The sequence below is a fragment of the Taeniopygia guttata genome, chromosome 3 (genome assembly GCF_048771995.1).
Source record: "Taeniopygia guttata chromosome 3, bTaeGut7.mat, whole genome shotgun sequence".
NCBI lineage: Eukaryota > Metazoa > Chordata > Aves > Passeriformes > Estrildidae > Taeniopygia > Taeniopygia guttata.
In genome coordinates this window covers 19,897,125-19,911,359 of record NC_133027.1, presented here as the reverse complement: position 1 = coordinate 19,911,359, position 14,235 = coordinate 19,897,125, and the positions used below count along the sequence as shown (strand labels likewise).

Here is a 14,235-nt window from a genome sequence, read left to right as displayed (position 1 = left end):
CATTCGTTTGTTATCCATCTGCTGATGACAAAAAGATCCATTACACACCAAACAATGCAAAATCTGTAGAGAAAAAAGAAATAACACTGTAACTAGAATAAGTGATGGCAGAAGACAACATTTTGCTAACAGGTCGTTCTTCAGGACTTACTAAAGGAAAGAAGCAGCCCCAACCTCAGATGGATTCAGCCTCTGACTTAGGTGGCAGAAGGGTAAAAAGCTTTGTGTTACACCACAAATACCTGCCCATAAAAAGCAAAAAAGTATTTCTGTGGGAGAAAAGATTTTGGCCTCAAAAATAGGCTGTCACTGAATATTTACCTGCTTCTTGGTGAGATCTTGTTTTTAATATTGTTTTTAATAATACTTGAAATTATACACAGTCATGGTGACATTATCAAGTAATCAAATAAAATATTGATACATTGGGATACAGTGAAAAAGAAAGACCAAACTAGATGACTGCTGAACTAAAATTTATTCTTCAGTATTCTAAGAGAGCCTCATATTTGAAGCCTCATAGATTGCTAATATGCTTCAATTAGCATTTTTGTGTTTAATTCTGTGATAAGATTTGGTAAGATATTACACAGCATCCCTTCACATTACAGGTTTAAAAATATTTTGAAAGGCAAGAGAGGGAGAAAAGTATACTCCTCTTCTTAAGAATTCTCATTGTTCTAGTAGATGCATAGAAATGGCAATGCATCATTGGGCAAGAACCAAATAATTTTTCACAATCAATTGCTGTAATATTTGTAGTATTTTTATTATAAAGGCAAGCATAATGCAGTTTTAATGTAAGGCAAGAATAAGAATTATTAAAAAGTAAAACACTTGTATTCTACAGATCAGTAAATGCTTTATAAATAATAATGGATTGTTTTACATCCCCACTGACATTTTTTCCTATTTTACAGCAAAGAGGCAGAACAACCCAAGATGTCTCACTAAAGGTCACCTCACCCACCCACTGGCATTTCAAGCCAATGCCCTAGCTAGAAATAAAGACTCTAGGTAACCTGATTCCCAGTTATATATGCTAATCAATAGGCAAAGTTCTGCCAAGAGGTTCAGAAAGCCAGGGAGAGCCATGAGTTTAGCAGAAATGTCACCTGCTAAGGCCTGACTTCTGAGGCATTGCTGTGTCAGTCAGAGTTGTACCCTGAAGCTGCACCACCTGGACCTGCAGCCTAGAAGAGAGCAGCACAGCTACTCATTTGGTGTGCTTTGGTAAAGGAAGACACCTTTGCCATTTTGGTACCAAACCTGACTTTGATCTTGTAGCTCTTGCAGCTCTCTTTACATTCAAAATACCTTTTTGATTGTGGTGGGTTGACCTTGGCAGGCCTCCTGGTACCCATCAAGCTACTCTATCCCTCCCTCAACAGGCTTAGCTTCCCTCTCGTCCTCCACCAAGGAAGGATGGGGAATGAGAGCTGTGGTCAGTTCATAACACCCACCTCTGAGGTCCTTCTTCCTTGAACTCTTCCCCTGCTCCAGTGTGGGGTCCTTCCCATAGGAGGCAGTTCTTCATGAACATCTCCAACATGGGTCCTTCCCATGGACTGCAGTTCTTCAACAAGTGCTCCAGAGTGAGTGGTTTCCATTGAGTGTAATCCCTCAGGAATGGATTGCCCCAGTCTAGGCTCCCCATGGGCCACAGATTCGGACAGGAAACCTGCTGCTGTGTGAGCTCCTGCCAAGAGCTGCAGTTCCTGCCAAGAGCCTACCCCAGTGTAGGCTCTCCACGGGCTGTGGTTTCTCTCAGGGCACATCCATCTGCTCTGCCATGGGGTCTTCCAAAGGCCACAGGTGGGTATCTGTTCCACCACAGACTTCCCATGGGCATCTGTAGAGGCCCCATTTCATGAATGACTCCTGAACTTCTTTGATCACTATCAACTGTTAAGGCTTTTCTATCCTTCAGATACCTCGACCAACAAAAAAAAGGCATGAAGAATATTCTGTATCTTTTTTTAAGATGCCATACTCATATCAGTAACTCCTGTCTATCTAAATAGATATATGGAATCATGCAGGGCAGGCTTTGACTTGCCAGAATTAAGCATACAATATAACAGTTCAACATACATCTATACAAGGGACTGCCAACAGTCCCATTTCAGAATCATCCAGATACAAACCAATTCACATAAAAGTGCCAGATGTGTGTTAAATGCACATTGTTCCAGTAGCAATTAGCCAGTTAAAAATATTTTTTGCCATCCTGAGGTCTGCAGAGTGCTCATTTTGGACCCATTTAATTTTCTTCATGGGTTTCCTCTTCAAGCTTTCTCTCTTGAGCTACTGTGGATACTTATCACTATGAAAACCTAGACTGCTCTAAACTATGTTAGAAAAATTGCCCTATTGCAAAAAGAAAAAAAAAAACCAAAACCCAAATACAAATTAAAAGAAAAAAAAACACAGACAAAAAGGAAAGGAGGATAGAGGGAACAAAGGCTGTCTGAAAAACTCATGATGCCAGTCTTTGTGATTTTTCAGATAAAAGTCTGAACAATTTTACACAAATTTCAATGCAGTTCATTGCTTCTGAATTCTGGTACAAGGACCTCTATGCTTCTTAAACAGCTGAGTTTTCCTCGGACATAAAGCTGAGACAGTGTGTCTGGACAGGGCTCAAAACTGGACTGGAGAGCAGACACTAGTCCTGCAAAACTCACTGCAGATACTACTGAACACGAAACCAGGATACCTGAGCAAGCCCAGAAGGACTGGGGTGTGGTGGAATTCTAAATGGGTCACTGTAAACTGCATTCTGCATCTACATCTAATGTTGGCAAGTGAGGGTGAAGGTTGAAAAAATTGAAAAGTTTCTGATTAGAGGTTAGATGATCACAGTGGCCCTCTCTGGCTTTAATCTTTCACTCTATGAATAAACAATGAGAGTATTTAGAGTGCAGAGGGAAACAGGGAAACCTTACCAGCAGGAGCTCAGTTGGGTTCCCAATAATATTCACTGCTGGATACCCTTGCTGGTCGGGGTCCACCGTTAATTGGATGGTGCTGAGAACACAAGGCTGGGCAAGAAATGATCACATTTCCCTGGGAAGCCTGTGGAGGTCTATCACCCATTGCAACTGGGGCACCAGGAAACTTTCAGCAAAGTTGGCAGCCAGAGTTCTCTGTTGAAAGCTTCTGTGTTTGGAAAGACTGGTTGAGATGGGAAAGTGCTTTTTTTGGGGCTGAGGGAAAAAGGTGAGTGGTACTTCAGGGAAAGCTGTGAGAAATTAATTTTGCTGCTGATGTTTATTATGATTGTGGCCGCAGGATATACTCCAATTTATTCTGATGCATATAAGATTAAGCAAACTGCACAGCCATACAATTATTAAGCAAAGGTCATTGAACTGAGGATGACTTTTAGCATCTATGAGCACTGAAATGTAAACCCACTTAAGTGTTTACTTATTTTTACAGTGAACTCTGTTCTTGATGAACTGAAAAAATTAATTTATATAAAGGAGACTTGTAGCTCTCTTTCAAATCCAGTCTTTGCACTGGAATCACAGTAGTGATGAATGAAATGTGCAGTGAGAGAGAAAGCTCTTTCTTTCAAAATGTTGCCTCCATTTGCATGTACTTTTAAAAGTACTGTACAGTATATCTTTAAGATATGTTATGGGATTTCCCTATGACATTTACTTGTTAAAGACTGATATTTTATAGGGAAAATAAAAGACAAAGAGGAGGGTTAAGCAAAAATGGAGTGTATTAAATATGTTTTTGGTGCAAGACTGCAGTCAGATTGACTCTCTGAGCAACTAATTTTCAAAAGAGCCTCCTGCAGTATTGGCCTAAGCATCCTCTGAACTAGGTTATGTACAATATGTAGAGAAAGATCAGCATCTGCTTAGTTTTCATAACACCCTTCATTAAAATAATTTACAAAGCTATTCCCCAGGATTAAAAGGTTTATTACAAATAACAGTATTAATGAACAAGATACAGTTTGATTCTGTCATCATCATTTCAACAAAATTACATACCCAAATGAGGTGAAACACTTCCCTTTGATTCCATCAAAGCCTTTTCTTAATGTCATATTAACCACTTTATCTTGGCTTTTACATATCACTCTAGCTGAGGTTTAGCTTTCACAGCTAAGCATTGTAATACCTTTGTGGGCCTGTCTATAAACAAACAACTGGGCACCTTCAGTTGCTAAGGTCAATTTTATGACGGATGAGCATGAAAATCCTCCCAGAAAATGCACTACCCAATTTTGTAACTGAACATTAAAGGATGATTGTATACAAAGTGCTAACAGAAAGGAACAGAAGTTGCAGAATGCCATCAGAGTATTGCTGGCTGCCTTTGTCACAGAATTTTTTCTTCTTTAACTCACCAACTCAGTCATGGGGAATAACACTCTGTGTGAAAATGAGGTAGGTCCAGTATAGCACAAACTTAAGTAGCTTTAGCTTGAGGTTTACCCATAGCCTGGTTTCCCACAGATGTGTTGAATTCCAGGTTTGAGTTTTATTAAGCAATACATCACTTAAAAGTTCCAATTTATTAGGAAGTAATACATCAAAATATAATAAAATAAAGTAATAGCTAACAACTATGTGATTACTCAGCTCCTTACTGCAGGGAATACTTGAATTTATATATATGTAATCATAGGTAGAGCTGGTCAACTCTGCCAAAAATGCCAGCATATTGAAATTGCAACTTTTCACTGAAGTTCAGATGAAACTTTCATTGAGAAAGGTTTCTTTGCTCCAGGACAGAATTTTTGATCAAAATTAGAGAGTGAGAGAGGCAGAGACAGGAGACAGGAAAGAGAATAGTCTTGTGCTTGTAACAGGCACAGAAATTTAAGTCCCCTTAAAAAGACCCATGCTAGAGAATCTGGTTCCCTTGCAGTCCAGGTTCCTCACTGGAGCACTCCAATCTCATATCCTCTATCATCTTCAAAAAGTTGTGGCTTTATTTTGTAAAAATAAGAAAAGTTTTGAAGTTTCACCAAACTGCAAAGCTGTTTCCAATTCTCTGAATGGGAATTGAATCCTATCATTTCCATAGCATTTTGTAAAGAAAGCATTGTAAAATGAAGAGCTATAATACTAGCAAAGAGTTCAACTAAAAATAGTTTCATTGCATGCAATTGTATACAATTAGGTAACCAGTCATTAAAATAGTTATTAAAATAGTTGTCAGATAATGATCTATCACAGCCATGCTTTCTTCAATACATGCCTCACTCTTGTGCCCAGTTTTCTATGAGGAGAGGTGTTATAGTTCTTATGTTTGTTATTTGGGCAACATAAATTTATTCACAAAACATTAGCTAATTAAAAAGAAACTCACATTATTAAGATGTGCTATTCCTCTGACAGATAACAGTATTTAAGCAAAATTATTACTTTTATTCATTAGGCTACATCTAGAAAATTCATGGCAACTTTCTGAATTCATGTCTTCATAAAAATTGCATTCTTCATTACATGTTTTAATTATTTTAATATAAAGCTTAATTATATACTTTAGTACAGGGCAATTTAAAAAAGATCATTTTTCTTCTTCAAACTTATTGGGAGTTTGCTGCTAATAGAACAATAGAAGCTTGGAGAAAAGAGGTAAGCTGAAACCTGCCATTTCCTATCTGAAGCTTACAATGAAAATTGACCCTCTGTGCTGGATAACTGTTAATGAAATATATTACACAGCAGGTAAGGTACAGGTTCTTAAAATGAAAAAATACAAAAAAAAAAAAAAAAGAAAACTAATACCATATTGAAACAAAAACCCCCTTCTCTTTGATTTACATAATCTGCTGGTACATCACTATCATTGCCCTTCACCATACAATTAGTAAATTATGATTTATCATTAAAAATTACTGAGTTGGAAGGGACCCATCAGGATGATCGAGTCCAGTTTCTTACAGAAAACGACAAGACATATCAAAGGAATGCAGAAATATGGTTTGATTAGAAAACTAGGAGAGGTAGGGGTTAGAACTGAGAGTATGGGTGGCAGCAATTATTTTTCTGTTCCTATTCTTACTTCAAATTAAACCAGTTAATAAAATAGCTCTAACTGCGGAAACTCTGCATTGAAGACCAGATGTTCATAGTGTGTCTCAGGCATGCCTCTAACTCTTCCCTCCTTGCTCTACCAAATTTATGACTGGGCTTAATATACCCATCTAGATACAAACAATGTTTCTCTTTTATCCTGTTGACATGGTGAAGACAGACAGTCTCAACTTGTTTCTTTGCCTTGAATAATTAACAATCCTGGTACAATTTCCAAAAGCATCTTTCAAAACAAAACTATATTTTCTGTGTTGGTGCAATTACTAGCCATCAATGAAGAATCTATAGGAAAACTATATAAAATATTTAAATTGGAATTAAAATTGAAAGAGTAGGCTAGGTACATATTTAGGCTTCTGCTTCAATAATTTATTATAATTGCAGTAATGTAGCAGGGGAGCTGCTATGGCAAACATAGCTGTAGAATTACTGCTAGAAAGTAAGAAGAGTTTATGTAATAAATATGTTTCTTAAATACAAATTAAGCAAAAGAAATTGTAAATGTTATTTATAGTTTCATTGCAAGCCATGAGTCTGAAATCAGATGGTGTAATTGAAAGATGGCAACTGTGCTTCCTTTCAGAGAAGTCATTTAACTCATGATTTTAGGCAAGGCCTCTGCTTGCAGAGGAAACCCACCTGCACCCTGTGACACTGACCAAAATGTTCTCACTGTCCCTGCACCCCAGCAGAGGCACCCACACACCCCCAGAGCTGCAGACCCATGGGCAAGACCCGTGTCTGCCTCCCTCCTCCTGCAGGGAGCTGCCACTGCAGAAACAGAGATCATCCAGAGAGAAGGGAAGCAAGAAGAAAGGATAGACGGGATGACAGAGCAGGTGTGAAAAAATAGTCAGTGAAACAAAAGCAAAGGCCAGAAAACAGAGCTTAGGTCTTTTATTCAGCATAAAAAAAAAGAACAAAAACAAGAGCAAAGTTGATTTACCTTTCTCTTTTCTCCAGCACAGCACATCAGGTGGAAAACAAAACTGTTCTGGGATGATACAAACTTTCTGGGCAAACAAAACATGAAAGGTCACTCAACTCTGAACTTGCCTTCACTGCAAAAGCTCTGGTTTTTACCTCATGTAATGAATCCACGCTAGTTGTCTTGAGGTAAAAACATAACAATGGTACAGTCATGTAGTTTTACATTCAAATAATATCCAAATCACATACACAGAGCTGTGGTAGAACTAAATTCTGCCTGAGATCATCCTCAGGTGGCAACACATTGAAGCAGCACACCTTTCACCGGGATAAAATGCACTACTCAGAGATGTGGGGAAAGGCTGTACTTAGGCTGTATTTTGCATCAAATTCACCAAAATCTTCTTGCCCACTCTGGAGGAGGGGGTGAGGACTTGGGGAGAGGGACTATCAGTTGTCTGCAGCCAGTGAATTCTGTGTTCATTCAGTGTTCACACAGCACTGAAACTGGCACATTTTTGTCCCAGACTCTCACTTCCATCACCAGAGTAATTACAGAAATAAAAGAAGACATTTTTTAAACAAAGTAAAATAGCTTGTAGAGCAAAAAGCCATCATCAGCTCATTCTTAGTCTGCAGTGTGGTTATGGGCTGTTCTGGGAACAAACTCCAAAAGAAAACTCTGTAGACCCAAGGCAAGGAAAGCAGCAGGGGCAAGAGAAAGGTCTCTCTTAATTTCAACCTGTCTTGAAGTGACTGTGATACAGCATCAGGATAGAGATTAAGATGGGCAGAGGGAGTATTAGTTTTCCTTTTGGTGCTCATACTTAGAATTTCTGTTTGGAAATGAAAAAGTACTTGATTCAACTGGTTTTAAAATCACAGAATAATTTCAGTTGGAAAAATGCTTTAAGATCATCGAGTCCAACCATTAACCCAGCACTGCCAAACCCACAATTAAACCATGTCCTTACATGTCACATCTACAAGTCTTTTAAATGTCTCTGGGGTCTGTGTCTCCTCCACTTCCCTGGGCAGACTGTTTTGGTACTTAACAACACTTTCAGTGAAAAAGAATTCCAATATCCAACAGGGAGATTTATCTCTCCTGGTGCAATTTGAAGCCCTTTCCCCTTGTTCTGTTACCTGGGAAAGGAGACCAAACCTTACCTTGCTAAGGCCACCTTTCAGGTAGTTGGGGAGTGACAGAAAGGGTCCCTGCTGAGCTTCCTTTTCTCCAGGCTAAGGAATCCCAGCTGCCCCAGCTGCTCCTCCATATTTGTGTTCCATCTTTCTAAGGAAATAACATTTATCTGGTTTGTATGTCTTAGTTCCACCTCCCCTCAGTACCTGTGAATTGTGTTGTTTGCTTAAGCCACCTCTACACATTAGAGGTATCGAGGATGTAAAGTCCTCCAAACATCACAGAAGAACACAGCCAGGTGGAGAACAGAGACACAAGTCTGTGTCCCCACAGCAGGGACTGGCAGGAGCTCAGGTGTTGTTTGGACACCAAAGCAGTCTCTGTTTGACTCTCAGGAGCTCTCAAGAGTACTCCAGCCACAGCAAAGATATCCAACAAGGCAAAACCAAACAGAGCACCATGGAAAACCAAGCCACATATGTTTTTGCTATGCTTTAAGTGTAGCTGTTTTACCCAGGAAGTCCTTTGAAGCCTTAGAGTTGGCTGTCCTCCTGCCAGGTAAACCTAGTGAAACACCTTGCAAATTCTATAGGCCATAATAATTATTTTCTCTAGTTGGTTGTTCCAGACCTGGAATTGAAATCAAATGCACACATTTCAAAATTTCACATTAAGCAAACTTAATCTATACCTATTTACACAAAACACTATGACTTCCACAGCTCCGAAGGTTGCATACCCTATAAACTTAGTTGCAGTAATTATTTCTATTAAGAAGATATCTTCACAGCCAGAAAGACTAGAGGTAACTTAGGTTCTGTTCAAAACTTTCTAGTATCTAAAAAACAGATTTATAACCCTAAAGTAAAAAAAATGAAAAGCAGAAATACATAAGTAGAAAGCCTTACCATTTCAGAGATTAGTTTAAATGACATTACACTAAAATCTGTAAGTCTCTCAGAACTTCAGCAGTGCTTCTCCCAGCACAAGCAATAGTGATTGCATTTTAAAGTACTATACTTTTTCCAAAATACAGCTTAAGCAAGAAATTTGACATGAAAATACAAGTTTATAGAATCTTACCTGGACCTATTAAGGGCAAGCAATAGAAAAGAACAGCTAGCTATTTTTTCTCTTACTACTTTGTATGGAATTATGCAAGAACAATTTCCCTAGATTATCATAATTAAGCAATAGAGATTGTACTTTTGTTTCAGCAATAAATATTTTCACATTTCCATTTGCACCACTAAGTAGCTCAAGAAATATTTACATTCCTTGCACTAGGCCATGTAAGAGCTGTAATGAGAGCAAGACAAATTGCTGGGATCACTTTTTAGAGCAATAAAACCTGAAAATATTATTAAATAAAAAGCACAGCTTTCTAGTGGCACCCACAAAAATCTGAACTAGAGCTTTGAAATGACAGTCTAGGTTTTGGGTACCTAATTTGCACCATTTTAATGAGACATGAACTGTCAGTTTTACATTTTATATATGCACACTTACTAAACAGCTATCTCAGCTCTACATATCCAAAAAATATTCTTATAAAATAATATATGTATTAGAACTGTCAATAATCCTGACCCTATGTTGTGCATTACCTGTACATAATGCTGTAATGTAGAAAACATGAAATCTTTCTGATATATTTATTTCACCAACAAAAATATAAAAATAAAAATATATCACTGACAAAAATTGCCAACCTTCCTGCTTTTAACAATTTTCAGTTTTAATTTTTTGCTCAAGTAGATGATGGTTTCCTGTGCTCTTTTAACTGCCTATTCTAAGCTGTGATTTTTTTGTTGTTGTTGTTGGAATCATTAGCATAATGTAAGGACTGGAGTATAGGTATTCCCCTTGCCAGATTAATCCTTTCCACCTGATTTGCTAAGGCATATGTTCTAATAATTATGCTTTTCCTCCTGAAAATATATTTGCTCACTTAGCAACAGTCTATTATCATTATTATTATTATTACTATTTAATATCCTTCAAAAAGGCAATTGAGTTATTTATGGTCTCTTATATTTCCAATTTCCCATTTTTTCTTCACTGTTCACTTTAGAAACTGGTAGAAAGTGTTACTTCTTTTTACTCAAATGGTCAAGTAAAATATGCAGATGTCCAAGATAAACAGCTGATAATAAAATTGGGCACTAGTCATTATTTACAGAAAATCTATGCCTATTCCACAACAAAATTAATACCAAAATAGCAGAGGCTTTTTCTTGACTTACAGATCCAGGTCTTTTGAACCAACCCTTTGCCAAGATCTTCCCTTTCTCATTTCTTTTTCTCAAGACCACACTGTAAGACCTTTGTCTCCATGTCCCTGTTGTGCTTAGCTGTCTCCCTGTCTCATACACTGCTAGTTTGAAATAAATTCCTCATCTCTGCATTTTTTACAAAATCTTCAAAGAAAATGCAACTGAATGGTCAGACTTATGGTCCAAATTTCTGTGTGGGTAATGGTCTCCTCTGGTTTACCAAAGCAACATTTAATTTTTCCTTGATTTACTTTAAATAAAAGCTGGTTTTCAAAATTTTGTTCAATACATCTGCATCCTCTTCCTCCCCTAATATTAATTTTATCCTTTGCCTTCATAGAAAAGAAAATACCAATTTCCCTTGTGGTGTGATAAGAAAGAAAGCAAAGATTTCCACATTATACAAATGAAATATGGATCTAATTACATGTTATAAGTATATTTTTTACATCAGGGCAATTTTACCTCAGCCCAAATTGGTTTTGTGGCTGTCCAAGCCTGGCTCAGTGCTTCTCACCCAATTTACTTTCAACCACCCAGGATGGGCATCTTTCACTGAGCCCCTGAGGAATTCTGCTGTTGCCAAAAATTCTGCTGACTGAGACAGGTCTTACTCATTTTGTTCTAATGGAAAATTCATCTCTGTCACAGGAGTATCCTGCCATCAGTCTGTGCCAGGAACTCACATCAACATCAATGGGAGTTTTGTGTGCATTGTGCAGGTAGGGAATAATCATCATTATTTATTAAACACTAATGGAGTCCCAGGCCCAGATCATTAAAAGTTACAGTTGAGATGCAGTCTGTGTAAGATTGGTGATTCTTAAGGAGTTGTGGTATTTTCTTTTATTCTCTGTTTCTTTGCTGTGATTCCACAATATTTATCATGAGAAGTGGGTAGTTTTTTGCTTCAACAATTAGTCTAAGTGTGAGCTACTGCAAATATTTTGATAACCAGCTAGAAAAAGTGTATCATAATGATTCTTCTAGAAGATGACCTGCATTAAAGGCAGGGTCTAGTTAGTCCTGTATGGATCTCTGTAGAGGTTTGATAGTGATCAAAATGTATAATTTGTCCTGTAATTTGCAAATGTCTCATATTTACCTCTCCTAGGATTATGCTGTGTTCTGAGCAATACACCAAAGTCTTCAAAGATAATCAGGATAAATGAGAGAGCCAACATTTATTTTATTACTTGCATAAAATCTGCCTTGTGCAAACCATGATTTTTAAATTTTTGCTGTTTCCTTTCATTTAAAAACCAAATAAGTCTCTGAAGCTCCTGATTTATTCTGTGTTTTCTGTGTTTACTTTACCTGCTTTTGTGATCACAGAACTTGACTAAGGCGAAAGCAGCAGCTCATGGAATTATTTCAGTAACTGTTTAGTCCAGAAATTAGTCTCCTGATGCACCAAGCTGTTGCACTCTTGGCACATTGCATTGCATTGCATTGCAGCCAGATCTACTTTTTCTTGTTCTGTTATTAATGAGAAAAAACAGACCTAAAGCCTCATTTTGTGCTATTGATCACATTTTGCCCCACAAATCACTCCTCGTGCACAATCCTTCAGCAGCCTCCTGTGAGGAATTCAGCAAGTACAGAGTGAATTGCTAATCAGCTGCGACTGTTCAGCACTAGGGCTGGCAATTATGCTCCCAGTGCCTGTATCTGCAAGTGTTATACATTTGTATTTGCTTCTTGCTGAGATCACACAGTTGGGAAAGCAATCATGCTCCATTACTCCTGGGTTTGACTCTTGGCCCATATGGCTGCTTGCGGACAGTCTTTCAGTGCTTTGCTTCATTTATAGCTAACATGGTTAATGACTCTTTGCTTTCTGCAAGTCCTGAGCTGCTGAAATTTGCAGCTGCTCTTTGTTAGTAGGGAAAGCTTCCTCTCTCTCACACCGCAGATTTCTGTTCTACCTAATGACAACTGGACAAGCACTCTTTTTTGGGATGTGAGGAAAAGAAAGATGAAGCAAGTGGTTGCCCTTTTACTACCAGGAATTTTATCTGGGAATAGATTATATGAGAGTTTTCAGTCTGGCTCCAGGGAGTACCACTGTCCTAGGATTGCTTTACTTAAGGTCACAAATGATTTATCACCAGCTGCTGATTCAAGTTAAATTACAGTACTCCTGCTGATGGATCTTTCTGCTGCCTTCAGTACAGTAGATCTTGGAACTTTGTGGAACTGTTTGAAGCAATTGCTTAGATTATGAAGCACCATCCCCGATCGGTATCGTTCAGAATTGATGGTGTATTATCGGGTTGTAACTTGGCAATTGTGGATCAAGTTCTGCCTCACTGGTCACATTGCTCCTCAGAATATAATATCCTATAATCCTTTCTCTTTTTATTTGCTACAAATGTGGATGGAATTCTCTAGAGGCACAATATTAATTTTTACTGTAACACAACATATAGATGTATTTGTCTTTTACAGTTTAGCTTCTTGCTGCAGTTTGGACCACATCTGTTTGTTTTACCAAAGCATGATCTTGGATAGTCACAAATAGTGTGAAACCAAACTGAGATAAAATATAATTGCTTTTGGCAAACCCTCTCTGTCTACTAGGTGGTTCTTTCTAGGCAATTGAACCCATCTATGCATATCTAAAGTATGCATCTGGAGCTGGTCAGAACATTTTCATTAAATGAAGTCTCATCAAAATATGCTGCTTTGTCAGAGCCAAAAATTTTGCAGACAACGTGTCTGTTTACGTGAAGCTTTAATCAGGGAAGTATTTAAGATTCAAGGCTATTGGTCATTTCTGAAGGCAAAAACAGAGAAAGCATGCAGTGTGTTTGAAAATCCAAGATTTTTCATCTCAAACCAATTATTTCTGAAAAACATTCAAGAGGTTCTGGTTGTGTTCCCATGCCAACTGAAGACAATGCTGACACCACAGAAGCTGCCATGAAGCAATTACCACCCTCTTAAAGGGATACTCACAAAAGCTGTACCTGCATTATCCCTTCAGCTGCATAGAGCACCACGTGTAGGTTTTGGTGAGTTCAGAAGCTGAAGGACTGGGGTGGCATGGGGCTCTGTAATTGGAATACTTTTCACTCTTGAAAAAAAAAACCTAGTCAGAGAAAAAATAGAAATTCAAAATCTAATAATTTCCAGAAATTAATACATGGGAGAAAATTAGGTGGTCAATCAACACGCACCATTTCAAACATGTTTTTTGATATTTCAGGAGGTTTTAACTCTTTCTCTAAAGTTTTAAACATTGATATAAGCTTTTCAATGTGAGAAACGTGCATATACAATGATTAATCTCTCAAAATCTCAACAAATTACAATATGCCATCCTTTAGCATTTACTCTTATAGATTTTTCTGTTTCCTAATCCTAAGTGTAAGACCAGCTGAATTCTGTCAAAGAGAAGTACTAGACACTTGTTTCCAGGAGAGAGGTGTAGCCAGGGCTCATTTACCCAAGCTCTGGACAAATGGACTTCTCAGAGACATTTCTGGTTTTGCTGTCCTTCACAGAGCCCAGTTTGGAGATCCAAGGGCACATCACACCCACCCCAGTTCTGCAGCCCCAAGCAGGGACCTGGTAAATCCACATGCCGGGGCCAGGCCCTGCCGGGAGCTGGGGCTGCACAGCTCTGCAGTGCTTTGGGAGCAGCAGCTCCACATCCACAACACAGCACATCTGTTTCAATGGACCTCCCAGACCTTCAGGTCAGGTGCTCACCTCCAAGCAGAGGAAAATGTCTGCTCCTCATTCCTTTAGAAAGGGCAGGGAGTGCTCTTAGCAAGACTTCTTGAAAACCAGCCAGAGAACCAGAGAC

The 14,235-nt window shown here is 38.3% G+C and overlaps 1 protein-coding gene across 7 annotated transcripts in view; it reads right to left on the bottom strand.

Moving 5' to 3' along the window:
* The window catches only part of EIPR1 (EARP complex and GARP complex interacting protein 1), a 229,024-nt gene that overhangs the window by 37,432 nt on the left and 177,357 nt on the right, over nt 1-14,235 (bottom strand). Inside the window, exons 11-12 of one of the 7 annotated variants that reach the window (XR_012054672.1) lie at nt 14,136-14,235; nt 1-13,513 (exon numbers count right to left, since the gene is read on the bottom strand). The exon at nt 1-13,513 is cut by the window's left edge and continues 37,432 nt beyond it. The gene's annotated coding sequence lies outside the window, so the exon portion shown is untranslated. The other 6 variants (XR_012054671.1, XR_012054673.1, XR_012054674.1 and 3 more) reach the window with 6 other exon arrangements.